General features: G+C 34.6%; 1 long non-coding RNA gene across 1 annotated transcript in view; it reads left to right on the forward strand.

Annotated features, from left to right (window-relative positions):
- The window catches only part of LOC147080098 (uncharacterized), a 33,303-nt gene extending 6,920 nt beyond the window's left edge, over positions 1-26,383 (forward strand). Inside the window, exons 2-5 of the long non-coding RNA XR_015070774.1 lie at positions 876-1,048; positions 1,539-1,727; positions 4,334-4,517; positions 24,365-26,383. This is a non-coding gene — a long non-coding RNA (uncharacterized LOC147080098). The remainder of the gene's footprint in view (positions 1-875; positions 1,049-1,538; positions 1,728-4,333; positions 4,518-24,364) is intronic.
- The last annotated feature ends 1,132 nt before the right edge of the window (positions 26,384-27,515 follow it).

Consider the following 27,515-nt stretch of genomic DNA (forward strand, 5'->3'; position numbering starts at 1 on the left):
ATGTGATAAAATAGCTGATAAATTATTTAAAGTTCATAATAATTATTCATGTATAATTATTAAATTTATATGGTACCGTTCGCACACTTTCAGACACATTTACAATTTCAAAATTTTGAATTATTTATCGGGGAATGAAATTTTATAATACGAGCACCATGACACGTGAGATGTCACATTCGTGACGTCACTTAACAGCTAATTACGTTTGTACTCATGCATACAAACGTGCAGTATATAGCCTATAAGGTTTTTGGGAATCTCATGCATACGACCCTTATTTTAATGAAAACGAATACGTATGACTGACAAAGTTTAGTGTGCACTATTTATGATGGAACTTAACAGACTACCTCCACCCTTCACCACTAGTAGCTACCTATCTAAAACAAAATATCACCACCCTTAAAGTATTGTGAACAGGGACGCGTTAAAATATAAATGAAATGAAAATAGTTGAAATCATTATTTTATATTTATAATATGACAAATTATGTTATTTCTTATTATGATGTTTATTAATATGAACGAAAATTACCCCTCACATAGTATAGCGTAATGGCTTGGTTAATATTTTAGATAATTATGTACAATTCAGTGTAAAATGTAAATTCCTCAAGCCTGGGAGTTTTGCCACTACTAAACTATTATGGTTTGGTTGAGCAGGGTTTAATTGATTTTTAAAAACTAACCAATACCATCTGTAAATAATTGTAGTCTTAGTTCAATAAAAACAAATATGTATGACTAACAAAGCTTAATGTACACTATTTATGGCAGATCTTCTTAACAGCCAACCTCCACCCTTCGCTACTGAGATCTATGCCTTGTTGAATTTTAAGGAATCTTGTTAAAAAAAAAAATGAAAATTTCAGGTCCTACTAATGATAGACAGCGTACTGTTGTTGGTGCGTTCCAGCATGCGCGGGCTGGTTATAAAAAAATTGCTCGGGGTCATGATCACTTGCGACCCATCTCAGGAGGATATCAAGACTGGTTTCTCCTCGCATTGACCATCATCGACAGCCTTGACACGGCCTCACTAAAGGTAACATCCTATTTGTATATTTAAAATAGTTGTTTGAGTCTTTACCGATACTTAACAAAATACACTTGCTATTAGCACATCGCATCAGTATGAGTATGCCCAAAGTACTCGCAGTGGCGGGGCTGATTCGCATACAATAATACCACTCCAGTATGTGTTTAATTACAGCTATCAGTTCGCTTTCATTATGCTAAGGAGGTACATGAGTCCGCCAAGACAGTAAACAATTTAAAGGCAATCCTGTTTTTGAAACTTATGATCATATTATAATATTTCAGATATTCCTCTTTTCTTCGTTTCATTTCATGATGAGAATTGAATACAGTAAAACCTCGTTAATAAGAACACTGATAATTCAAAATTCGTCGTAATTTGAAATATTCACAAAAAAGAGTTTTAGATTTTCGGTTCCGTGGAATTCGTATTAACGGGGTTTTACTGTACTATGTACAACATTAATTTCATTTTACATTCACTTATTCTCATCCAGATTGATTTGGGCGAAAGGTTGTTACCAGCTTTTGAAACACCTTCAGGAATTCCATATTCCGATGTGAACTAGGCTACATGGCGGGCTCACTCTACAAAATGGTCACCTGACAGTTCCACATCTGAGGCTGCCACTATCCAGTTGGAGTTCCGAAATTTATCCAGATCTTCCAATGACCCCAAATTTGAGGTACCTAACATATACATAATATTTTAATTTTCTTGAACTCGCATTTTAGCCGTTTATTTTGTGATGGGTTGGGTTGTGTGGAAAGGTTGCAAAATTGCTTAGCTTATGAATTATTAAAACACAAAATATTTAATTTGATTTATAAATCAACTGTTGGAAACTAAGGACAGCCGTATTTACAGGCTTGAATTTTGTGTAATATTCAGTATGTTACTAAATCAATTTACTTGGCAGCCTGGCCTCTATATACAGAGTTTATACTACCAAGGCCTAAGAATTATATATTGTAAGTAAAATAAAAAAAATCCTACTTAAAAAGAAAAAAATATAGCACTAGAATTAGGGTTACCACAAATTGTTTCACTTTGAAATAGTCAACATCGACAATGATGAATATTTGCATTAAAGAAATCTGGCAATAATTTTGAATGGACTAGATTTGAGGAAGTTGGAGTTTTGTGGAGAATAGTGGACGCAGGGATGTAGTCAAGGAACTAACCTATGTTGGCGTGGCTTTGGCGTTGGTTGAATTGTAACTGAATAATTTGTAATATGCCTTTTGACATAAATGATTGAAATGTTTGGTGGGAGTTTTACAATGATATTGGCGCAATATCAAGAAAAATATTAGACTATATTTACACATTGAAAAAACACAAAATTTTCTTCTATATGGAAAATTTCAAATCAAGGCTCGAAACATGGAGCAATGTTGCATTATTTACATAAATTTTGTTTCCTTGCATTCTTTGTGTATATTTAAATTAAAACGCACAACATCGTCTAGTTGAGTTGCATTGGTTTTTTTTGTTGTTGACTGTATTTTACCCGATTAATGACGTTCGGTAACTCTAGCTGGCAATGGGGCCTTCTAATTCTGCTATGGTTCAGTCTTGTGCTCTCCTATCAACTGTTCCGGAACATGTATTTGAAAATCTCCAAAGCATTGCTTCTTGCCATATTTTTGTAGGTGGATGACATGGAACAATCAAGCCGGAACAAATCAATAAAATGACGAAAGACCTTTTTATGCAACTTGATTCCAATTCTGGCACATGTTTCAGAGAAAATGACTATGCCACTCCACCTATGTTTTTATTATAATATGTACTCCACTATACACTCAGGCTTTACAATCGGTTCTTTTGATTTATAATAAACTTTTCCTGCCGGCATTGTAATTCATATTTTTTATGCAGTCACATCTTTTTTCATATGAAAGAACCATATCGTTTTCGTCATCACTCAGTTCGTCTACACTTCAAATCATAATCCGAATGCTGTATCAATATATAACTTGAAATCAATAAAGTACAAAATTAGCAGTAAATTCAATACAAATAATTTACTAAAACACTAATATTCAATGAAATGTTGTTCATTTACAACAAAACTAAATGCATCAAAGCAATCACATAAAGTTCTATTAGAATACAATGTGAAAAACTTGTGATACACATTAAAATAATACTGAGTGCTCGGCCGTAGTGATTTGGCGGGCGCGGCGGCGTCTTACGAAACTCAAACGTATAACCGTGTATATTTTGCCCCAAGGGTGGAGGTAGGCTGTTAAGATTCGCTGTAAATAGTGCACACTAAACTTTGTTAGTCATATGTATTTGTTTTTATTGAACTAAGACTACAATTTACAGATGGTGTTAGTTATTTTTTAAAAATCAATTAAACCCTGCCTAAACGAAACCATAATAGTTTTGGTCTAATTTGGGCGATACGACAAAATTGTGCACACTTTTCCATTCATAGTTATTTGTTTTCGTTGGATTAAAAATACATATTACACATATTATGGGCTCATTTTTTTATTTCATTAAGCCCTGCCCAAACCAAACTATAATAAATAAAAAATATTATTCTATCTATAAAATATTCAAAGTTATGTATGATTTAACTGCATAATTTTAGATATTTTATAGATATACATGTATTTTTTGACTTATTATCTATTATGGCTTGGTTTCTCAGGGTTTAATTGAATTTTAAAAACTAACCAACACTTTCTGTAAATTGTAGTCTTATTTCAATGAAAATAAATATGTATGTCTGAAAAAGTTTAATGTGCACTATTTATGGCGGATCTTAACAGCCTACCTCCACCCTTCGCCACTGCTGTCTACGAACATTACACACACGGTTATACGTTTTTCGCAAGATGCCCCCGCGGGACCACAACGTTCTTGCACTGAAGCACACATTTTCCGATAGAATTTGGTTATAGTAATTGTATATTCAAAACAAAATTAACACGTTCAACTGTGAAAATGTGGACAGAAATGTCCGCAAGTCGTTTGGAATTTCCTGATTTTGACAGCCCTGATTTCGTAGAATCAAAGTATCATGTCTAGTCTCTGTTTTACCATTGATTTGAATCAATTTTTCTTTCCAAATATTTTCGTAGAGTCACCAGCAACACCAAAATTGAGAAATGGTAGATTTGACAATTGAAAAGCCACGAAAATATGATGTGTTTCGTGCGTTACATGCATGTGTCTCACGATTTACTATGACGAGTCCCGTTTGTCATGGGCCTAAGAGGTCAATGAGATTTTATCTTGAATGTCTGTTTTACAGTTCTTATTTTTCTGCAGAAAGCCGCAGCGCAGGTCTCAATGGAGGTGCACAAGTTACAAAATACCCACTCGTGCCCATCTTGATCAGCCCCAGTACGGGGAAGTTTCTCTTTTACTCCACCATCGCATTAGACACCCGCGGCGATAGCTACTATGAATATCTTCTCAAACGGTGGTTGCGGACTGAAAAGACACTTGACTGGTATGTACTATGTTTTTTTTTTTTTTTTCTCTGCATATAAATAAGTGTAACATGTTTGCTTGTGTGTGTATATTAGCTACTGCCATTGAGAAATTACAAAATATGTCATTCATGCGTTGCTTGTTCATAATTTTCGTGTTCGTCAAGAAAGTATAACCTCCAGTCCAGTACAGTAACATAAATATTTACATATTGTTTATGATACATTTGAAAACATTTTACATTTTCAGACTTATGCTACTTTTTAAATTGTCATTGCCTTACATTGATATACTACTGGATGAATCATATGCTTCTTAAAGTGACGCCCGATTTTCAGCGACTCGGCCAGTGTTAAAACTTACTGTTTTAATATCAGCGGACTTAACTCGATATAAGCTCACTTAATATTTGTTTCGAAAACGACCTGGCAATAATTATGGGTGAGCCCGATCTAGCTTGCATCTTACTCTAACTAATAGTCAGCGCATGACGAATTGCTCTGTCCGCTCAGACATGAATTTTTGGTAGCTTGCAAACTTTGGGTTGCAGATACCCTTAGGGTCACTATTCCAAGAACGCAAATTTAGTTTTACAGCCAGGGCAATACGGGTGAAATTCGGGAATCCATGTTAACGGTCTTAACGCATTATACCTACAAGGAAATATTATAAGACGATATTCGTAATATCTTTTGTGGTACATTTTTAAAATGACACTTGTATGGGAACTCCTCATCTAGTAGTATATCAATGTTGCCTTACAACCTGGTTCAATCCAGTTGCTAGATGGAAACCTCTCCAAATTAATTCCATTGCTCTTTGGCCTGTGTATGGCTACATTATTTATCACAATGATTCTGTGATATTGTCATTTTCATCTTCAGGCTGAATCTATTTTCTGATAAAGGCATCCCTTAGCTGATTCTTTTCCTGTCAGTCTGTGTATTTGGTTATTTATAAAAAAAAATGTGATATATATTCTTATCCATCTCATCAACATGAATTTATTGCAAGATATAGGCCTCGCCAACATAATTTTCCTCTCGGCCCCGTGAAGCAATAGCGTTGCTATATTCAATAATCGGCGTATGCTGACTAAATTCTTTTATTTGAATAGTACAACACAATCAAACCATCATTAACAATATTAAATTATTGTCTACGATTAGTCTAATTATTGCCTGCGATGTCTCTAGAATTATGAATTATTTATTATTAATTGCTACTATTTGACGGAATATATTTTTCCATTGAATATCTTCCATTTTTGGCATATGTTTTTTTTTTTATTTACATCACATTTTTGTCTAACGCGAGTTATATGAAGGCGGTATAATGGATGTTTGTGAATATTATTTAAGTTTAGGAACTATTCCATTTGAATATAATTCTACGATAGTTCGTAGTGCTCGGAAAGTTCACATAAACACATGCCATATTGTAAACAATGTCGATGTGTGAATAAAGAGAGGAGACGAAGAGAGAATAAAGAGAGGAGACGAAGAGAGAATATAGCAGTTTTCTGTTTAACTATTTGATTGCGCGCACAATATACTTGATTTGTTAGTACATATTTGGCCATATGCGATTAGCTGAGCGGGTCAATCTTTGAAATTTTGCGTTTGCCTGTAATATTGCTTCTTACCATTTCAGTCTGCGCGATGATTATTTGGTTACTGTCGAAGGGATTCAAGAATTTCTTGTCAGGCATACCTCACCTAATAAATTGCTATTTGTAGGAGAACTAGTCTCAGGTGGAAAATCAGAAAAGGTAAATGGAATTCTATATTCTACTCTCTACACCGTACTAGTCTTCTATAATGAGAATTATCAGTACCTCGGAGGCAAACGGATGCAACTGCCATATTCCCAATTGTTTAGGAGAGCCATAAAACAATTTATATTTTAGATAAATGTATAACTTCTAAGAGAATGTCAGAAATCACTAATTTAATACCGAACCTATGACTTTTTTGAAGGTATAAACTGTTTAAATATCAGTTGTCATTTAAACACAATGCTTTCGTCTATTATGAAGAGATTTTTGTTAGGCAACATCGAGTCTGGACAAATTTTTGCAGTGGTCAAGAAGTGTTCTAAACTATTTCACACGGGTTCATTGACAGTGTAATGAAGCATCTGCAAAATCAGCCGATGACGACTTCTGACCATCGTTCGACAAAAAAATTTAATTCAATAGGTCATTGCTCCAACGTTCTTCTATTATAAGACAGCAATTTCTGGTCATGAATTTTTTTGACCATATCGTCGGTCAGTGGCGAAGACTCCATACTAGGCGATTATTTAAAGCCTACCTTCTTAAGAAAAATATTTTTTTATTGCATTTTGACATATTTATATACTTAATCACTTCATTATTTTATGTTATATAAAAATAATTTATTTCGCCAACGAGATCGCATATGTAGGAATGTATTACAGTATTACACAGTTTACAAAACAACTGCAAAGGTATTAAAAAAACCACAGCGCGCCGCGCCGTAAATTAAATAATAAACGCCGCGCCGCGACTTCTCGACGTAAATAAATTTCCGATTATGTTTGGAATAATTCTGAGTTTTTTTCGTATGGACTTTACGTCTCGTAACCTCAGCAAGTCTGCTGATTTGTACGAAATGAGGCAAGCTCCTTTCGCAGAGCCTAAAACATTCGCGCATAATATTGTTGTCACGACTGCGCACTTTGTCCAAAATCATTAATAATTAGATAATTAAAATAATAATTTCAACGGCGTTTAATCGAATATTAATAAATAAGTAAGTATAGATTGTTTTTAAAAATAAAAATAAATTTTATCTAATGATTTTTGATGGGTACATGTTTTGAAAAATACGTAATTTAAACACATCGCTCATTTTTATGTCGTCAATGAGTTTTTGAAGTTTCATTGAATTAGTGTGTCGTTATCATTTATTAGTGCGTGCCTATTCATTAGTAGTAAATATCGTACTATTCTCGTAAGTATACCTGACAAGTGTGCTCTTTTTATCATATCTCCACAGCCTATCTCTTTCCAAAAGTCACCCTTCGCCACTGTCGTCGGTATAGTGGTAAAAGGTGTTAAGTCAAAAAACCTTGTTTTGAGGTATTCGTCTTTTTCTAAATTCAAGAAATTGAAACCTCTATTTAAATAGTTTAAACATTTTTACCTAAACTTGCTACTTTATGATATTTGGTAATCATTTATGAATTCGATTTGAGTATTGTCAAGGCTTTTTTATAGTAATAATAATTATTTTTTTGAGTTTATTTACAAAATGGTGAATTAACGTTTTTGCCACAACGATTTTTGAGTCAATAGAATAGTCAAACATAAAATGTTGTAGTTGAGTAGTAATCCATTGGACTCTAATAATAATAGAAACTGGCCAATTTAAAATAAAATTAAAATTAAAACAGAAATAATATTAGGTAGTTGGATACTATTAGGTAATAATATTAGGTAGGTATAGAAGTAATTTGATATTTTTGTATGTAAGATTAGTAATAATCTTGTTTCAAATTATGATACTTTTCATCTTTATTAAATTATTAAACATAAATTTGTGTAGCTAAGTACTAGGTAAAAATAATAAAAAAGATACATCTTTATATAATTTATTTATCAGAACATTGGATTAGAGGTGGATAAACAGTATGGGGATGATGATTACACAAAAATAATTTATGAAAACAATTAAAATTAACATTCACCCTGTAAAATTAATTAAGAAAACTTAAAATATAATTTAGAGATCATTATTTCCGCTTCATCATAGCCAACCTCGAAGGGTTCGAGAACAGTATTTAATTTATTTATTAGAAACATCGGATAACAGGTGTATAAACAGTATGGAGATTTAAAAAAGAAATTCGGCAAATACTTTCTTTTAATTCATTTTGATAAAAGTGGTATGATTATGAGTCCTTGCGCAGTTTGCCGTCAGCAATTCGTACCCTTTGGGTTTTGGAGCAGCACTGTCTGCATTCCTTAAAATAAAATCCCCTTTGCGCTCGAAGCTCTTTCTTCGTCTTCTTTGGCCATATCCGCCCCTTAATTGGAGCATATTGACACCACGCGGCGCCTCCAAGAATCCTTGTCGCTCGCCAGTCTTTTTGCTCCGTTCCAGGTCAAACCAGCATCCTATAGAGCATCTATAGAGTAAACACTCTATAGATAGTATTTAGCGGCCTTCCAGGACGCCGGAGTTAGGTCGGCTTGAAGAACAGGCAAGCCAAGTTGAGGTTCTCTTCTGGCATCCGCAGCACGTGGCCGAGCCAGGTCCAACGTCGCCTCTTCACTCTCAGCGTGATGAGAAGCCGTTTGGTGCATTCTCTTATCTCCTCGATCCTAAAGTCATACCACCGCATACCCAGTATTCATCACAAACATCTGTTTTCGAAGCTCAGTATACGGTTGCTCTGAGCCTTCGTAAGGAAGCCATGATTCGCTACCGTAAAGCAGCACCGTCAGAATGCAAGCGTCAAGTTGGCGGCATTTGGTTTTGACCGAGTACAATCGTGAGTCCCAGACATTATTAATATTGTCTCCATCCACAACATCACTTTGGTGTGCATCATCTAAAATATAAATAAAACATATACATTAGTAAGGATGTCTTTCCGATTACATAAAAATACGCCATAGAAACGTGATATCAGTACACAAATAATTAATAATTGTGGAGCAAACTTCATTTTGAGGTTATGTTGAATTAAGTTGCTTACCTTTTACATGCTCCCTTATTTTATTCTGTTGCCCATACAGAAACATAATATTTCCAATCTTAAATAATACACGTCGATAAAAACGATTATACAATAGATTACAAGCACAATCGTAGAAAATATGAGATATATAAATAGGCGCGAAACGTCAACATTCAGAACCAACTGTCACATGGTTGCAAGCTGTGTGTGGCATAGACAATAAGTCAATATAAATAACGGACAAGTGACTAGAAGCTTGAAGCCAAATAACGTTAAGTCATCTTATTGTTATTTGCCACTATGAAGTATGAAAGAAAGTGACTTAATATGTATTGAATTCTTTAAATTGTGTCACAACTACATGGACTTTGGCGGAGCTTGTTTTTTCAGATGATGGAGCGTGTTAAACTTTATAATTCTGCATTCATAACTCAAATCAGCCAATTTTTGACTTATCGTCTTCTGCCACTATACCGACGATATGATCCTAGGAAGAACATTTTTGTTTTTACGAGAAATGGGTGTTGGCCACTTGCTCACCTTTTAGGTCCATACTCTGACTCCAAACACATGCTGAAAAACAGTATGTGTATTTGCCAGACCCACGACATTGTACACTGACACGTTAACCGCTCAGCCATCATGCAATAATGAAACAGCATAAAACAATTTTGTCCATTACATTTCTATTCATTTTAAATATGTGAAAAACCTCATTTCTATTTAATTCTCATTCAAATTTACTCTAGGGTTCTTCTTCCGTCATGTTCACGCTACAGTTATAGATTTTCATATTGTTCTTGGTCCTAATTCTTCAGTTTGTATTCGATTAATTGCCCTTTAAACTGCAAAGTCCTGCGTGTCCCTAGGTGGCAGCTTTTCGTCGGGCACCACTGAGAAGGCTGTGTAGGATTGATTATCTCTCGCCCCACCTCGCCATTCTTTCCACCGCAGGCAGCTCCAAAATCTCCTCGGATGACCAAAGGATGCTATTCCTAGATTTTGATCGTGATTGTACCAGTGTATGTCAATTCGTGGTTCAACATAATAACACAGAGTTTCAAAATCGTGCACAATTGGTACAAAGGGTCCTACGGAAAATAGTTTAGATGTAGCCACTAGTGTCTCATGCGTAGAAGTGGAAGCCTCACCCGTAGTCATGGTCAACATCGGAAAGTGTCATAATCGTCCTGTTCTCTCAGCGCTGTTTCTCTTTTGATCAGTTATATTTCATAATCGGAATCCAAGAATTCTATGGTTTCTTGGACTCACTTATCGGATTCCATAGCATGTTTGGATATTTTGATAGCACATATAGACATTTGCACAAAAAATTAACACTAAATATTTCTCTACCTACACAATGACGAACAATATCAGTTCTTAAAAAAATAGATCATATATTATCTTCGGTGGAGGTTTGCATTAACAGATTTTTGTTTTTACGAGAAATGGATGTTAGCCACTTACTCGACTTATTAGGTTTATACTCTGATTCCAATCACAGATTTAAAAACAATATGTGCATTTGCCAGACCCAGGATTCGAACCTAGGACCAACGACATAAGCTAACGCGTATGTCACTTTGCCATCGTGGGCGATAAGATTATATAAATAATAATCGATCTGTCAATAATTTTGAAATCATCTTTATTCTAAATTTATTATTGAACATGATTGATTGATTAGTACTACGTAATCACATTTTACCATTTTTTTTTTTAACCCTTTATAGTAGGGCATAGGTGAAAAACGGTTTATTTATCGACCACCTCATTTATGAGCTATAAGTCATACACTTAATGTGGAAATATCAACCTTAGTACTTCAAGACGTTGTCGAGAACGTTCTCTGGTTACGAAATAAGAATTCTCTAATCCCATCTCCATCTAATATGAAGTGTACGTCAATCGCTCGCAAAATATTATTTCAACAATTGGTCGATGTATCGGCCATTGCGCGTTTGCGGTCGCGACTCGACGAATTCGCGAGTGGCACTTGACTTTGCAAGTCATTTTGTTCCCATTTATATTATAAGTTGTGAAAAAAGGTATGCACATAATTATTTAATATGCATTTATTTATCGATTTACATTATATTGTGATGGAGTACTTGTTTCATCATTCTATTGCCAAGCGGGAAGTACATAACCTCAAATTTGCAATTCGCACGGCTAACTTCTAGAATTATTTTAAACATAAAAAAGCGGCTTAGGCAGTTGTGTATAGTTATATTTTATTGTGAATATAGTATACTATCATAAATATATTTAATTTTTACTCAGAATATTTGGGATCGGAAAAGTTCTCAAAATATCTGAGAAGAAATGGTGTTTTTTTGTTAGTTGTGACATCAATTGAATGCTAAAGTACTCAATTACTATCAATATCGCAACTTTCATGGGGTTGTATTGTATTATATTTGACTGTAGAAGTAACACATCATCAGCCGGGGTAGACGCAACCGCTAGATGAAGGCCTCCCCCATCATACTCCATTTTTCGCGGTCATTTTGTAATATGTTAATGTTGTAGGTCGGTAGGTACTGTTACGATAATATGTTTTATTTTTTTCAGTTCATTATAAATAAATCTAAGAAAAAGAGCTGTCTATGTGCTTCTAGTACGGCTAGATAAGCAAAACTCATATCTTATTTTTGTAAGCAATGTAACGTACCGTTTTTGCATACCATGTTTTGAAAAGTATTACGTAAATGGGTATAAAAAAAATAAAAACTGAAATGTAACTTTTCTTATGACTAAATAAATAATATTTACAACCATTATTTATTTGTTTTATTCGAAAAAAATTCATCATAAAATCAATAAAAAAAAAACCATAAATTATAGTTTTTACTAATATCTGATAGATGTTTTTAATTTTTATATTGAAATTGTTTTAAGATATTAAATATCTGATGCAAAATGATGGAGATCGGTTTGAAATGAAGAAAAAAATGCTTTGCCCTATAAAGGGTTAAAAGTAGAGGTGAGTTGGAAATACTGTCACCAGTTTGTGTACTGAAGTTTCGGATGAAACTACCCATACTACAACTGTCATTGTTCTCCCTTTCTCCTCTGTTGTAAAGTTGGTATAGTGAAGGACAGAAATGGTCACATGTTCGTTTTATAGTACCTATACTATTTGAGTCCGCCTTAGTTTTAGTTTTAAGTGTTTTAGTTTCAGTTGAGTATGAGACTTTATCGAGTTCCGGAGTTCGTCGCATGGTATGAGGTCTCGCCGTCCGCTAGCTAGTTCGTAGTCTTGCTACGTATGAAATCATCACCGCGGCGTCGCGACTCGCGTATGTTTAGTAATAAATACTATGGAATTAGTTTTAGTTTCAGTTGAGTATGACATTTATATCGAGTTGACGTCAGTCGCAAGCCGGAATAGCGGGTTCTGATAACGCTAACTGACTACGCGTTTATCTGGTTTTGTCATGTCGAGTTTCTCGATTTTTTAGTGTTATAATTGGAACTTATAAACATAAACTGAATCCAAATTGTATGCGTGATTGTATAAATGGATAATAATTATATTATACTTAATAAATAATTTGTGTAAAAATGGCTACTAAAAGGTTAAGTTTCGTGTGGAATCGTTCCAAAGAAATAGTTACAAATTATGCCATCTGTAATGTTTGTAAAATAAAAAATTCATACAAGTCAATGTCAAATTTGAAGAAACTTTTACAGCGCAAGCACCCAACTATTCATATTGAATTTGCCAGGCAAAATATAGCTCCACCTGTAAATGAAACCAGTGCTTTTAATGCTCCAGTATTTTCTACTGAAACAGGAGTGACTAGTGCCATAGTTCCAGCTATACCTGTCTCGAAAATGGGACTTTCCGAAAAGCGGATGTATTTTTAACGATTCTATTATAGCCGATATTTCAAATACTAGTAAGTATTTTGGAACAAGTTTTAACTGGTAGTAAGTATACTTAGTCTTCAAAATCGACCAGTTTTCCCACCTCTAGTTACAAGGATTTATGTGGGTACAATGCATAAAATATCTATGTACCGAAATAATTGCACCTATTTACGGAATTGCGCAGCGCATTCAAAGTTTTTATAAAAGCTGAAAGATAACAGAACGGTATCGATAACTGGACATTATAATATTATTACTTCACTATTCCAAACAGAGATAAAGTCACTTATTTATTTTTGGACAACATCAATATGGGTTGAGTCTTATGCTATATTATTTTGATAATATTGACAAAAATCGAAAAACATCAGTAAAAAGGTAATAAGTAAAAACAAGTTTGGAGAACAAATTTCGTCTTTATTGCTTAACGAGTAACGAAAATACATAGCGTAAAAACTTATTTGTTATCTATATGTTGGTCGCGGTCTATGAACAAGCCCATGGCCTCCACAAGGGGGGGCTGACAGGGCTCTAGCTTGGGGGCCCGGCGTGGTGGGTCGACCATATGAACGAGTTCAACGCACATATAATAGGCGCGCTATTTTCTTTCAAGATTATTAATATTTTTAAATATGAGGTTGTGCGATGCAATTTTTGATTGTTTTGTGTTGATATGTATATGTCGACAACTCCATAATTCAAATTATAATATTAATGTATTAAAATAATCGCTGAAAATACACTGAATTCCCATAATTTCATCTCAAACTATTTGGAAAACACTACTGTTGAGTGTCACACTGCCTTTAACCTGAGCGATAGGTAGGGAGACCACCAAAGATCCTGGCCTGGGGGCCCGCTTCAGGATGAGGGGGCCATGCACAAGCCTCTCACTGTCATCTCACATGACGTAGAGGTTAACGGTTAATCTAGTTAAATGTAGTCTTGGTTCTACAATTGCGAATACTGCCCAAAAGAAATGTGTCGAAAATTGTTCAGACTAGGTGACTCAAAAAAGATGCTGGTGATCAATTGGTGATCTGTATTTCAATGGCTTCCTTTATAGATATTCTCGCTTCTTGATATGCATATTCCTAATTTTTTAACGTCAATGTCAACACTCAGTTTTTACGCTGGGTAATGGTAGTATGCATAGTATCGATGCAAAATTATGCGCATAGCATCCTGGGAAGAGGCTCCTATGACTGATTGTTTATGATGTGCTCGAATGCTAATTTAGGTGATCTTATTACTACTTCAATTAAGTCCAAATGAGAAGCCTTTTTCCTCATGGTAATTAGGTCATAGCATTTGATCAACCCAACTAAAAATCAGACATAGTTGAGTGTGTAGCTTATCCTTTTCAACCGACACGGTCGATCGGTTGGTTGATCTGAAAACTTATTCATGGACTGTATAATATGTAATATGTGTCGCTAGATTTCAAAATCAGCCCATAATAAATGAATAGAAAAACAGCTTTTTATTTTCTCAAATACACAGTCACAAGGGTGAACGTTTATATTATTTCGAGTATAGAATATTTAAAATGAATAAATTCCACATTTTGATAATGCAGAAATGTTAGAAAGCAGTAGAGTTCTTCAGCAATTCACAAAAAAGTAAAAAATACCTAAAGGTGGACTTGGCTGATTTTGAAATGTAGCGACACATATATGGTAGAATTAATTATATGTTTTATGGAGTTGCGTCCTTCTGCTTCGAAGGGGTCATGACAGTTGCATCCATTGCATTGAGACTATTTTCATTATTATAGGAATTAGAAGATTAAAATTTTTATCAATAATTATTATAGAAAATGGTTTTACCTCAACTATTCTATCAATATTCATTTTTATATGAAAATTGAGTTTCATCCTTCTGCTTCCGAGGTACCGATATATATTTGCATAGTTAATGTAGCTTTTCACTCATTGAATTAAAATAAAAATTTGGGTGATTTACAAACAACTATCAAATAGCACTTGAGGAGGAATGGTTTTTACCAGTTGATTATTACCAATTTTGGGATTGCCATCCTAAAGGAAAGTCTTTACCTACCAGAGGCACCTTATATATTAATGGCACCCAACTCGAGCAAGTCAGCAGCTACGTCTATCTCGGACAGCAGATGTCCATAGATGGAAGCATGCACGATGAAATTGCTCGAAGAACAAAGCTGAGATGGAGTGCTTTCGGACGTCTGAATAGTATCTTCAAGAGTGACCTACCATTATGTCTTAAGCGTAGGGTGTTCAACCAATGTGTGCTCACGTATGGCTGCGAGACGTGAACCCTCAACACGAGAAATGTCCAAAGGCTAAGAGTCGCACAGCGAGGTATGGAGAGTTGTATGTTGGGCATCACGTGAAAGGACCGTAAGAGAAACGAATGGATTAGGAAGCAGACAGGAGTACGCGATGTAATAGACATTGCCAAACAGCTGAAATTGAGATGGGCGGGGCGGGGCATATTGCTAGCCGAAAGGACGGCTACTGGACAAATGCCGTCATCCAGTGGTACCCAAGAGGCACGAAATGGTCACAGGGTCGCCCTAAAAGCCGCTGGATTGACGAACTGGTAAAGTTTGGTAAAAATACGTGGAAGCGAACGACACAAGACGTAGAGAGTTGGAGTAAGCTTGGGGAGGCCTTCATCCAGCAGTGGATTGACCCCGGCTGATGATGATATTTTTATAAAAATCGATGTTTTTTTAACAATGAATAAAAAAAATGTGAGATAAACTGAGAAAAAGATTTCTTGTTATAAAATGTTGAGAACCGCTAAATTTATTTGATTATATTTCTATCCAATCAAAATAAGAACAGTATAATACTATCTAATCATTCGAAAAAAAAATGGAACCGCAGGTTTGCTATAGTCTACTATATAATTGAAATAATTATAGTAGAATAACAATCGCTGGAACAAAATATATGAGGTGAATTTAGAAAAAAATATCTTTTTATAAAATCTTAAGAACCACTGAATTTATTTTACAATATTTTACTATCCAACCAGAAGTCTGACGTAAAATTATTTAAAAAAAAAAACTTTTTATGAAATGTGGAGAACCACTGAATTTATTTAACTATAATTTACTATCCAAGTAGTAATATAGTTTTATAAAAATATATATTTTTACTTACTCAACTGACCTTGCTTTTTACTATACTATACTGTCGCTACACTGGTTGGGAAACACTGCTATAATGTATTGTGTAATAAAAATAGTAATAGTACATAATGAAAAAATATTCTAAAAACTTATAAATCACAGTATAACCTCGTTTTTACGTGCCCGGAATTCATGTTTTCCCGGCAATTGCGTGTAATTTTTTCAGTCCTGATGTATTTCAGTACATTTAATACCCGCATTTACGTTTTTCTTTCCTGCGATTTACGTCGGAAATATTCAAAATATGCAAGTTACGCACGCTTGACAATGATTGGGTCGTGACATTCGAACGGTGTAAGGTGTTTGGAGGGAAAACTCCGTGTCTTGAGAGCGGCGCACGGTGATTGGTCGGCGAGCGACGCTGTGATTGGCCCGAGTTCGGCGCATAACAAGTTGATTGGTCCATTGGTCGCCATCTTTTCTTTTGGCATCGTGTTTGTGTTTTGTATACAGTCCGTCTGTCATTATTTTGTCATCAGTCTTGCAAGTTACAAGTTTGCGGTTTATTTATTTCATATTGCTTTCGGTTCGATTATTATTCATTTTTACATCCTCATTCTTTCAAACACATAATGTCTAACCAAAGGAAAGCTTTGTCAGTGCAAGAGAAAAGGAACATTCTCTCGAAAAAATTTAATAAACACGTTGGCTCACGCGTTTCACTGGCCCGATATTTAGGAATACCCATTACTACTTTGATCACAATCATCAAAAACCGTGAATCTATTGAAAAAAGCACTATTCAATGTGGACCTGGGGTGAAAAAACTTATGTACATCAGAGCGTCGAAGTACGAAAAAATGAAGGAGATTTTAAAAGAATGGTTCGTCAGTGCGCGGGCCAGTAATATTCCCGTCGGCAGTACAATCATTCGTGAAAAGGCGCTGCGCATCGCGAATCGACTAAATATTAAAGGACTTACTGCATCAAATGGATGGATAGATCGTTTTAAGAAGAGGCACAAGGTGGTCTACAGATCAATTTGCAGAGAATCGCAAAGTGTTGATTTGGACATTGCTAAAGATTGGAAGCCTACAGATGTGCCTACATTAATTGCAGACTACGCTCCCAGAGATATTTTCAAAGCCAATGAGACTGGGTTGTTCTTCAACGTTCTACCTTGTAAGACTTTCAGCTTCAAGGGTGAAGCCTGTCATGGAGGAAAATTAAGCAAGGTTCGTCTCACTGTTCTCTTGATTACAAATTCAGATGGCAGTGAAAAGCTTCCCCCGTTAGTGATTGGGAAGTCTGTAAAACCCCGCTGCTTCAAAAATATCAGGACATTGCCGACAAAATATGCAGCCAATAAGAAAGCCTAGATGACATCAATCTTATTTGAAAAGCAGCTTACTTCATTGCTTTGATGGGAGTAAAACATCGAAAAATATTGCTATTCCTCGATAGGTGCCCAGCTCACCCCACAAACTTGACTTTGAGCAACATTCAGTTGGCATTTTTTCCTCCTAACTGTACAAGTGAACTGCAACCCCTGGATTTAGGGATAATTCAGGCATTCAAGCACAATAGAAGAAACTTGGTACAGGAGTTATTGTGTCAGTTAGAACTAGGTGAGGACCCCAACAAATTTAAGATATCCATTTTAGATGCAATGCATTATACTGTTAAGGCATGGGGTGAAATAACCGACTCTACCATCAAGAATTGCTTCCGGAAAGCTGGGATATACAAGAAGCAGGATAAAGACGCACCCAGTACCCAAGAAAATATCCAGTGTGATGCTATAGAAGGCTGGTAAAGGATTTCAGACCAACCCCTGGAGGATTATGTAAACCTTGACTCCAATGTTATGACATCGGACTTGATGGAAGTTGATGACATTGTTGACAGTCAATTAACACCAGCAGACTTGTCTGCTGAAAAACTGTTTGATGAAGAAGAAATCTTCAAAATTAACTCACTCCCAAGATGTGTGCTAAATAATTAACTCACTTATCAAAGGGTTAATAAACTTTGTCAGTCATACGTATTTGTTTTCATTGAACTAAGTCAACAATTTACTGACGATGTTGATTAGTTTTTTAAAATTCAAAGAACCACTGCGAAAACAAAGTCATTATAGATAATATTCGAAAAATAATCATCTTATCTATAAAATATCCAAAATTATGTATGGTTTATACATAATTTTCGATATTGCAGAATGAATTAAGGGGCATATTTTTTTTAGTATGTCATCAGTATGATTGAGACAGTATCGAGAATTTTCCATTCAGAATTGGATTTCAGACGGTTTTCACAAGATTTTATTAAGTGTTTCTTCCTTTCATTTTGTAAAATGTAAGTCTTCGGTTCATCTCATGAAATCTAGGGATCTTATAAAAACATTTGACATGTCGCGAAGGCTAATGTTTTAATTTATCAAATTTATTTATTTTACATATAATGAACATATCAAATTATAAATTCAAAGCGTTCACGACATTGCATAAAATAAGTGTTCGTAATTTTTAAAAATAAAAATACAGAGAAATGTGAGTTAATAATACAATAAGAAATAAAATAAAATAACAAAAGTAAATGGAAGCACACACAGTGAACTTTGATAGACCCTATCTTAAAAACATATTAAACAACGTACACCTAAATTCACCCTCACGTAAGTGGAATATATCAATATCGGAAGCGATTTCAATAAACATGGTTATTGCCATCCCAATTGGCATTACTAATGGCAGGTTAGTTCTGCACCTTGGGAGAAACAAACAACGGATGCCCTCGATTCCTAAGGTAATTATCAAAGACACACAAGCCAACACCACATAGAATGGCAGAGTTCACATTTATGCCGTGTATAAGTCTGAAAAAATATGTGGCTAAATAAAGATCTCTTCAAAATTTTAAGTTACAGTATGTAATAGGGTGTTCATCCAAAATTTTCGAATGCGATTTTACGCCAGATATATAATACGCCCGTATAATTGCGTTCATCCAAATTTAGTACATAAGCATCTCGCCGAACCCGAACACCTAATGCCCCTCTACCATAAGTTTAGCGAAACCGATTGCTAAATTCGGCAGAGTTCATTTTTGACAGATCGCAACTGACAGCCCGCGTTTGTTGATAATTGTCATAGGTTCTTGTTTTCTTCCGTATTTCATTATGATTCAGTGTATTATTTTGATTATTGTCTAATGGTACTATCTATTTTACAATTGATTCTATAATTGGTGCTTATTTTATTCAATCATGAATGCTTTATTTATAGGTAGTAAACTTTGCTTTCGTAGATAAAGCTAATCTACAATGCCGCAAATTTCGTAAAAGAGGCGACGCTTTCAAATTTAAGAGTCTCGTTAGTAAATACACATCAGACGCAGATTCATTAAATCAAATAAATACAAGTAATATAATATTTTGAACAACTCAATTCACATGATTATGCTGGAATCGATTTATGCATAATAATTATATGGTAGGTAGGTATACTATCACGATAACCATTTACTTTCATTTGTTTATATTGTAATGATTATTTATTCAATAACGTTTATTCGGCATTCGGATTATCCGGCCATAATGTAGTATTAATCGAAAAATAAAAGAAATATGTAATATAAAAGTAAATGTAATAGCGAGTTCAAAATATATGGACCACTGGGATATCTAGCGGCAAAATGTGAGAAATTGTCATTTATTTGACAGTTAAGTGCCCATAGACATCAAAAACTGACCATAGAGAAAAAATATTTTTCTGTTTTAATATAAGGAATACTTGTTTCAAATAGGCGCGCATGTACAAACACCGTTATTTGAATAGAGCATAATGGAACACGGCGGCGCCCGTATATACAAATCCGAAGCTAAGTGGGTGAACCAAGGCCTGAACAAAAACGATGCATGAGTGCGAGTGAGAAAGTATTCGGCACCCTTATAATCTCTGCGACACGCGCTAGAGTAAGATAAAAGGTCTACATATTTTTGAGTCAGTTTCCAAAAGTATCGCTGGCAAATCGTGGTGAATCGCTTCACGTAGCATCGATAATCTGCGAGTTCGTGTTGCTAAATTTGCTATTTTTTGTGTTAAACATAAAGTCAGTGGTATATATTTTTAGTTAATTAAGTAGGAAAGGTGGTTCTGCGTGTTGTATTAAAATATGGTAGCCGTACTGATAAGCAAGAAGATTGTATTACGTTTCATAGGTAAGTTGATACATGTTCGTGACAATTTATTTGTATTTTATTATTTATTTTAATATCAGTGACCTAGTGTTTCTTTAAAATAACTTAAATTATGGATATCTTTACCTAATGGTTGCATTTTGACCGCTTAAAAATACTATATAACGTAAAAAAAATAGAAAATTATATTTTAATTCTGAGCGTCTAGTGCGAGCACTTTGGGCGAGCACCAGCGAAATGGTCTATGGTCTCGAACATTTGTAGGCGAATGTGTTCGCTCGCCCACAAACCAATCGCACGGCACGTAGCTTCATTTTGCAATGCAACGGGTGGCGTCTAGATGTATCTATAGTCTATGGGGTGAACACTCGACAAGTTTTATTACGGCAATAAACGGTTTCGGCGTAAGGTGAGACCGTCATAAACCATTCGGTTCGGCTTATTTCCATGGAAACCCTATAAGTATACCTAAGAGAAAATCAGTCTAATAGAGTCGCCACAGATAATATCCATACAGCCAAAAGTAAAAATTTCTTTTGGATTTTCTCCACCATAAGTACTTCAACTGATGCGGGGCCCAAACAATAGACTCACTCTCAAGTCTGCTTCTAACTAAGGAGTTATAGAGAATTTATAGTACCGTAACATCCGAAAAGACCCGGGAAGTACGCAGACAAAGCCCAACATCTTTAGTGCCTTTTTACTAATGGTACCTATATGACCACTCGACGTCAGTCTACTGTCAAATGTAATTCCAAGATCTCTTACAGATGATATTCGTGAGAGAAATTTTCCATGTATCGAATACTGGAAAAACAATATTTGTGAGGCTTTGCATGGAACGATAAAACATTGAAGTCCAGTTTGTTACGCCTGCCCCAATCTAATATATTATCTATATCAAGTTGGAGTTGACGACAATCGTCCAAGGTGACAACTTCCATGAAGAGTTTCAAGTCATCGGCAAACAACAAAAACATAGCATTTTTAATTACCAATGCTGTCATTTATAAAAATCGTGAACAGCAATAGTCCCAAATTTGAGCCTTGAGGCACACCAAAAAATGATTCAAATGTCTGTGACTGATAAAGGCCGTATGATACGAATTGTTGATGATTCTTAAAATAACTATCGAATAACCTGAGAAATCGATCAGACAAGATAAGTTGGAGTTTTTCCATATGAATATTGTGATCGAGTCTCAAATGAATTCGAGAAATCATTGTAAGAACAGTCAACCTTGCAGCCTCTATATAGTACTGACGACACAATCAGTAAATACCATCTGGTTTGTTTCCGTTGAACGGCCTGCTCTAAATCCATGCTGCTCATTCATTATATATGACTCAATCCTTAGAGAAATCATGCTGTGCATCATCATCTCAAGAACTTTTGCTGGTGCAGAGAGAACAGCTACCGGCCTATATTTTTCTACTGATGACTCTACCACTTATGAATTGGAGTAACCTTCGACATCTTCCGTGTTTCCGGAAAGATACCTGTCTCCATTGTCAGGTTAAATATATAAGCAAGTGGGCCCTTGACAAAGTCAATACAACTTTAAAAAAAAAACGTTGGACATTATCCGGTCCCAAAGAGCATGTATTTTTAAGTTTTTTAATAAATCTAAGCACGTCACCCTCATCAATTAGGAAGATGACAACAGATTGGGCACCGCATCACGCATGATCGTTTTTTTGACGTTGAGACGACATCCAGATTCGGAATACTACTTGCGTAGATGGACCTGAAATGATCAGCAAATGCTTCCAGGCTGTATGATAGTAGTGTTTGACTATAATGTCTCCAATAATCTCCCGAGAAAACCACTTCGGATACCGTCTTCCACCTTGAAAAACATTTATTAAACACATTATATTATTATTATTCGACCATGTCCAATCCTAATAGGATCATATGGACCTCCACAGAGTAGAGGTTTGTATTAACAGATTTTGTTTTTTACGAGAAATGGATGTCAGCCACTTGCTCAACCTATTACGTCCATACCCTGACTCGCACACAAATTGAAAAACAATATGTGGTCTTGCCAGACTCAAGATTCGAACCTGGGACCCACGGCGTGATAGTCCAATGCTTATACCGCACGGCCACCGTGGGTGTCATACATTATAAAAGCCTAAGCTATATACTAAACAAGGACTATAGATATCTAATGGATTTAAGTTTTGTACTATTCCTATCTAGTGCATTATAATATAAGGTAGGGGTTTTTTTTACCGACACTTCAACTATTCATAATTATTTGTTAAACATTTTTTTTATTGACTGGCTGGTAGGTGATAAAGTTTTTACTTACATTATTGTATTGATTTATTATATAAGTTAGAGTTAATTGTTTTCTTTGTCAGTGTATATTTGCCTTTAGGTGATTGTACATAGTATAGTGCCTGAAGATGCCAAAAGGCGAACCCCGGGTCGCAAAAAACGACTCAAATGGAATAGTACAAAACTGAAATCCATCAGAATTTTAATTCAAAATCCATCAAGTATCGCAAGGACTTTAATTACTCCTTTTTAGACCGAGAAAAGACCTGTGTGCTCTCTGCACAAAATATAACGCAATGAAGGACGGTGACGAGAAGAAACAGTTTGAGCAAAATGACACCGAACATAAAATGGAGGGAGAGAGAAGCCAACACAATAAAGCTATGGACAAAGAAAGGGCAACTCGAGAAAACACTTTCGCAACAGTAACCTTTGACCTGTAGATTGTTTTACAAATTCCAAGCAGCGATGTCTCATCTCTGTATTACAGCAGAAAACTCTGTTGCTACATTTTGAAAATTTATGAAGGAGCTCCGCCTAATAATGCTTTCTGTTATGCTTGGCATGACATAAATGGCGAGTGTGGTAGAATAGAGATTGGTACATGCTTGTATAGTTATCAAACTAACTTGCCAAGCAATATAAAAAAAGTTTAGTGACACGTGCGGTGGCCAGAACCGCAATCAAAGTATGTTGGCTCTTTTGATGTACGTGGTCCAAAACTCTAACAAAATATTGTAGTATTGAAGCAAAAGTTTTTAGAATCCTTACATTCAATGATGGAATGTGACAGTATGCCCAGTGCCATTGCGAAACAGAAGAGATTCGTGAGCGTGTATACGATGCATGACTGGATACGCATTTTTCCAGCTGCTCAATTTAATCACAATAAGAAAACTGCGACACTATACCACAAAAAACTAAAATACAGTGATTTTTATGATTTGGAGGCGTATAAGCCTCTATCAAGAAGTTCACAAAAGCATAAAGATTTAATGGTATTATGTGAAAATGGTGTGATACCACAAGAATTCCACCACTGGTACCAATCTCTGCCGAGCTCAACCAGCATTATTGATAGGAATGCAGAACCTGATGTCGGAATTGATACAGAGGAGTAGTAGTTTTTAATTATTATTTGTTAATCTTTCATTATGTTATTACTTAATTTTCATAACTTTAATTGGTTCGTTATTAGTATTAGATTTTATTAAAAAAAACACTTAATTCATTTACTTTAGGTATTTATACCATGTTAAAAGATTATTTCATTCAATAAAACTTATTATTTACCGCATTATCTTTATTATTACTTATATCACTACCTTTCACTATCCTTCTTTGGCTAACATTGTTCAGATTATTAACAAGCTAAAGTCACCAAACCATAATTGAGCTACCTTGCCTCCATCAAAACCTTCCAGATGTTTTAATTAGCATCAAAAAGTAAAAGTACCTTAAAGAAATTGTTAATAAGACATAAGAAAATAATGTAAAAATGTAGATAAAACCTTAAAAACATGTGTTTTTTATGTTTATCTAAAAATCTGTTATTGCACAGCTCTCTATCCAAGTATCTTATTCTTTTGTATTCTGTGTACATGGTTGATTTAGTGTAGTCTTGGGTCCAGATATGATTAATTTCAATAAAATTTCTTCTTGTTTCAGAATCAACCGCCATAAGGCTGACTGATTTTTGCAGTGCTGATATGCTGAACGAGCAAAGTTTGTAGAAATAAACAAGTTTTATCATTATACTGATTCTTTTTCAAACCTCAAATAGCCATTGTAAAGTGTTTTTCTAATATAGTAAAACTCCGTTAATATGAAAATGATAAATTCAAAATACATCGTAAATCAAAGTTTTCTGCGTATGTGTTGCAACGGTTCCATGACAAAACAGAACAACGATAATTATAACTATGACCTTTCAGGCAAAATATTAATTTAATATTGAAATTGTTCTATTTCTATTATGTTGATGGATTTTTAATAGCACAGATTTTCAATACGCCATAATAAATCAAATTATATACCTAATTTCTGCATTCCTAATCGTTAGAAAGCTTCAGATAAACGGGACTTAACTCAGTGTGCCTGCAAGCTTAGAATATCTCATCTTAATCAATATCTATAATATGTTTAAAATGATTGGGTGACTAGGTACAACGAAATAATGACCTAACCTAACATAAATAGATTCCATAAAAATTGATGTTTCATTTTTCCCCTGGCTGTTCTGTTTTGTCCGGTTACCCTTGTGTTGTCAGTAATAAGATTTTGCTGTATGACTAATTATTGTAATTTGTGTGATTGATTTGAAATCAAAACGAATATGGCCAAGCTTACGAAAACAGCCTCACTAGGTTTGCTAGAGTGAAACAAGTGACGTGGCCGGCCCTGCGCAATGTAATAAAAACTTTCCACAGGCGCTGCAACGGATACCTGTGGCTGGTACATGGCACATCAAAAAAACCAATAATCATGTAAAAAATGCTATTAGAAATTTAAAAGGACACCGATATGGTAATGATCTAATTTCAAAATAAAAAACAATTGTATTCTATCAAATAATCGTTTTATGTAAAACGGTTCACAGTTTAATACAGTTACAGTAATTAAAACTTGGGTAAGGGCACACACCAACTTGCCTATGTTTATATTTCACTGTCAATTGAAAATTGAATGTGATGGGATGACTCACTAAAAATGACAATGGCCCAATGACTGTAATATATTTTATGAAAGAAAAATTGTCAAATTTCGTTTGCAATATAATATACATTTTGTAATTAGATTTTTTTTATATTTCGGTTCAATCGATTTCGAATTAACAGGGTTTTACTGTATTTAATAATTGTTCATATGTTATTAAAGTAAGTTTAAGTTAATGAAAGGATCAGAATATTTTTGTATCATTCATGCATTAAGTATTATACTTAAATTGTATATACCACTAAACATGTATTAAATCTGTAGTGGGCAGTGGCGGCTCCTCTAATACCAAGCAAGTCCTACGCACTTCCTGCATTTGTAAGACATCGCTCATTTTTCATCATTATTCATACGTGTTTCACTCACTCACGCGAAGTAGAACATGTAGCATTATTATGAATAATACTCCTTTCATGTGCGCAAAGCGATTCCGATCCAAATACGATCTTCAGTTTACATAGGATTACTCTGAGGTCATTATAGAACTACATAGACGGTGGTCCTATGTCCTGTAGTGGCGTTTATAGCAATTTTTACACAGTTTAGATAGTCACACGAAATTGATGGTTCTAGAAACAAAAAGGCAGTTCTTATTTTATAACAATGTTGGCAAGTTAATAAAAATGTCATATTATTATATTAGTATATAAACAATATTTGTAAGACCTTTTTTTAGAAACACCCATAAAAAAGATATGAGACATTTTTAATGAGTCACCAACATCTTACAAAAATAGAAACTGCCGTATTTGTTTCTAAAGCCCTCTAATACATTCAATATAATTAAAAAACACAACGACAATACTAGCCATAGTAGCTGAAAATTTAATTAGAACGGTACTATAAGAGAACAATCCTTTTTTAATAACATATACATACATTAGAAATAAATGGAGTTTGGATGAAGCATGATTTGCAATATAAATAGTACCCAGGTGATGCTAGTTCCTTTTATAATTTCATATAAATTTATAAAAATGAGAAAGATTCAAAAAAAAAAGTACTGCTTTACACTTTTAACAAAGTGACCTACCATGACCTCATACGTTTTTATAGTTGGCTGACTAATTGCATATGAAGCGGAAAGAACATTAATACATTCACTGCTGAGCATTCACATTATCCCTTAATTACCCCAATTTGATAACATGCTAATGACTTCTAATGGCCTTAGGCCAGGCGCGGTGTGTTAAATCACTCTCCATGTTTATTAACTATATACTATCAGAAACAGCAATCTCATATAATATGTAAACACTGAATACAATATTGATTCTTCGAGTATTTGACCATGAAATTTAAAAAATCCACATAATACGTACGATGCAGGTGACATCCGCTAAGTGTTTTTCTAATTTAAAACTTTTTTGAGAAATAGAATAAATAAACCGAGACAATTAATTTACCTTCTGAAGAAGTTAGGCATTTTAGCCATTTTAAACTAAGCTATCTTCTCTTTATAGAAGGTAAACCATTGCTCACTACCAAAAAATGCTATTCTGAAGAGTACCGGCCGCCACTGGTGCGCCATCAATATGAATCAATTGCCCATCCTCCTTTTTGTGCTTTGCTTTGTTTTCTTATATAAATTGATGACATCCGAGACAGAATTCTAATATTCCGTTTCCATTCATAAAAAAATACTGCAAAACAGTGACAATTATTTATAACAGTTCAAATATCTACATTAAAGTAACCTTAAAACAGCTGGTTTAGTAACTCTTTGAACAAAAAGTTATCTCTGTTATTTAATTGAACCAAAAAATAATAACTGCTTTATATTAACACGTTGTATAAGGGAAGTTCCTTAAAAGTTGTTCACTGCCGCGGGCACGAAATTAGAAAGGATTGCGTAATTGCAATGCGGAAGTGGGTAGTGCCAGTAAACTTCAAACTGTGGAACGCATACCAATAAAATGCAAGTTTTAACATCAAAATAATTTATAGAGGAGGAGAAAGGAAAGTATGTGATGCAATGACATTAATATGGACGAAGCATCAGGAAAAAAAATGACACTCACTTTTTTTGTCGGGTCTGCCGAATGGCATAATCTGTTCTAACGCCATTACAATAAAGGTGATATTGCTATAAATTCCTGAAACT

Source organism: Rhyacophila brunnea, unplaced genomic scaffold (assembly GCF_057557595.1).
Source record: "Rhyacophila brunnea isolate RB1 unplaced genomic scaffold, BYU_Rbru_1.0 scaffold_1, whole genome shotgun sequence".
NCBI classification, from domain to species: Eukaryota; Metazoa; Arthropoda; class Insecta; order Trichoptera; family Rhyacophilidae; genus Rhyacophila; species Rhyacophila brunnea.